This window comes from Pteropus alecto, unplaced genomic scaffold (genome assembly GCF_000325575.1).
Source record: "Pteropus alecto unplaced genomic scaffold, ASM32557v1 scaffold20, whole genome shotgun sequence".
In the NCBI taxonomy this organism is placed as follows: Eukaryota; Metazoa; Chordata; class Mammalia; order Chiroptera; family Pteropodidae; genus Pteropus; species Pteropus alecto.
The window spans coordinates 22,115,557-22,119,104 of record NW_006436298.1 but is presented as its reverse complement, the minus strand read 5'-3'; positions in this window follow the sequence as shown (position 1 = coordinate 22,119,104).

Here is a 3,548-nt window from a genome sequence, read left to right as displayed (position 1 = left end):
AAAATAAAATAAAGTAAAAATCAATGGAAGGAAAAAAAAAGAAGTCATGATAGAAAAAATTAATCCCTAAGTAGGACACAATAAAGAGAAGAAAGCAATGACCTAGCCTATAAAAGAAATGGGGGGAAAAAAAAGAAACCGAAAGTTATTTGAAAAAAAAAAAAACACACAATAAAATTCAAAAACCTTTAAACTGAGCAAGTAAAAAATAGAGAACAAAAATTAACCAATATCAAGAATGAAAAAGTACCATCCCACTGAATCTATGGGTGTTACAGTAATATAGGAAGAATATTATAAATAATGAATACTAATATAGTCTGTTTAAATGGAATGGACAAATGCTTGTAGAGACACAAATGACTAAAACTGCCAGAAGAATAAAGAGAAAATATAAACAACCTGTTTTTACTACAAAAATTGACCTTATAATTTAGAGTTTCCACAAATGAACCCCTGGGACCACATGATTGCACTGGTAAATTCCATCAAATATTAAAGAGATAATTTCAACCTTACACAAATGTTTCAGAAAACAGAGGAGAAAACACTTCTCAAGTTACTTTTGGATACCAGCACTACGACCTTGATATCAGAAAAGGACATACTTGATACGCAAATCAGGCATGGGCATTATAAAAATAGGAAATTACAGACCAATGACCCTTACAGATATAGATGCAGAAATCTGCACAAAAAAAAATATTGGCAAGTTAAATAAAAGAAAAACATATAAAATACATATCTCATTCCCAAATCAGTTTTATACTAGCATCTGCACACTGAAAATTATAAAACATTTCTGAGAGAAATTGAAAAGAACCAACAATTATCCAACAATTATGAAAACACTTACCTATACAAAGCCTCAGACATGAATGCTCATAGTAGCGTTATTCAAAATAGCTGAAAAGCAAAAGAAAATTTCATCAATAGAAGGATAGATAAAGTTTAGTATGGTGTATAATACAACATCATGTTCAAGAGGGAAAAAAAAAAAAAACCTGCTTCATGGGAAAATTTGGATGTAACTCCAAAACATCATTCTGAGCAAATCAAGCCAGACTAATAAATAAATAAATAAAAACTGAATTATTTCACTTATATGAAACTCTAGAATAGGCCTAACTACTCTCAAGTAACAGAAATTAGAGCAGTGGTTGCCAGATTCTGGTGTTGGTGTTGGGAATATTGACTGCAAAAAGTAACAAGGCTACTTACTCATTAGGATGATAGAAATGTTTAATGCTTAATTATGATGATTACACTGACGTACACATTTATCAAAACTCATCAAACTATATACTGTGTGCATTTTTATTTTATGTTAACTATCCATCAATAAAGTTCATATTAAAAGAAAATAATAACATTAGTTTTTTTTTTATCTTGGGAAATTATTAGAAAATATTTAAGGTAAAACTGTTGAGTAAATAGAGACCTCACTCATAAAAAAGATTCTCTCTTTAAAAAAAATACATGAAAAATTGTTTACCATGATTTTATGTAATAGTTTTTTAAGACATAATGACTAATAATGAGAAACTTGGTAAACTTTAACATCTGAAACTCTGAGACTAGATGAGTTAACTTTCCAAAGGGGATCATCTTGAATACTAATGTTCATAGTCTTCTGTAGCTCTGATTGGGTACCTAAAAGTAAAATGATCGATTTTCACTTAGAAAAAATTAACAAGTGTTAAAGTCATCAAGATCCATATGACTTTAGGGAAAACTAGCCTGGTTTAAAGACTGCTGTTTTAGAAATCAAACATTTAGATGTCTTATTCAGACATAATACATTCTTGAAAAGAATGTTGTTTTTTTTTTTTTTTTACTGAAGTTTAAGCCTTTTCAATTACTACATGAGGCTTGTAACTTATGTCTAATTAAAAAGTATTTTTATGAAGTTACCTATGTTAAATACATCTTTACATATAAAATGCCACATTTATACACACATAAATAACATATCGACATTTGAACATCACTAAAACATTTAATATAATCATTCTGAGGAAAGAACTATAAGTTAGAGCTTATCTTTAGGAGAAAAATATGCAGGATGTTTCTAGTCAAGCAATGAATTTTAAATAAACTTTCTAAGAGGTCTCAAATATAATAAAATTAATGAAAATTAACACAATGTGAAACAGCAGAAATGGAGTCTGACCAGCATAAATCGATATTAAGTCCAGAAGTTCTAAAAAGATATTATAATTCTGAAAACAATTATCTTAAGAAGTCATAATAAGAAAAAAAGGCAATAAATCTATTATGGTCACTCTCAGGAGTGTTCCCCTTCACCTTATTATTGAACTGTTAAAATAAAACACAAAACTGTGCTGTAAGCTCAGTGACCTCTCCATCAGTTAACACAAATGCTTTGTGTTCTGAGGCAAGGTCAAAACTCCAAGTCAACTAAAGATCAAAAAGGTCTTGTGGCATGAGTAACATATCATGTAATTTTCAAAGAGGTTGCGACCTGACTCAATTAAAAACAAGATATAAAAATGGATTTTTTATTTGCTTTCAAAATATTGTGGATTAATTTTAATACAGTGACCGTAATCTCCTTTCCCATATGTAGTTCCATTCCACCTCAATTTTCAAAAATTTTATCAGAAAACACTGGCTTCACATAAATAAAATAATTCCTCTATTCTAGTGTACATGCGCCTAAAAGTCTTTCAGTTGTAAATGAGCATTTTTATTTCACTTTGAATGACTGATATTCATGGTCCATATTTTTACAGATAGCACATTGCTAACTTCAAAACTATCACCTATTTGCTGAGAAAAAAGGCCTTCACTATTCAGGGTTCATGTATTTACTAATCTTGCTTGAGTGGCTTATAAAAAAAGATATATATTTTTCTCTGCATGAGATGCATACCTTAGCAAGTTTATGCAAAATGATTACTTTTCATATTCAATTTAAGAAAAAAATCTCCACAATATTTGTTTTTGGATAATCTAATGAAAGTACGATTTCTTTTCAATAGCAAAATATTCAGATCTGTTTTTATACCTAAGTGAGAAACTATTTATGAAAATGCAGTCTCATTTAGAAAGTGATATTTAAGATTGTGCTCTTTCATACTCTGAAGCAAAATTAGCTAAAACTAGGATTTCATAAAACTACCTTTGTAAGTATTACTATGTTTTTCCCAGCCACTATTTTGCTTCCCTTTTTCAGATATATCACATATATTATCATAATAATAATCTAAAAATAGAGTGAAAATTGGCTGGTAAAATTGCCTGTAGGCTGACATTATTGTGAAACTATCAAGAATGAAATGCTGAACCAAGGGATACGGGATAGTGTCTTCTGGAAATTAATTCCAGTTGAGACTTTGTGAAACCTTAATCACATAATCCTGACTTACCAAAATCATTTTTAAGAAAATTTAGTGCTCAGGATAACTTCTGAGAATAAAATTTTATGGTAATCTGTAAGCAAGGCAAAGGCAATGTAAGATGGACAAGCTTTTTCTCCATCTGAGCCTCAAAACTCTAATAACGGCTCCAAGGACTGAGAAGGT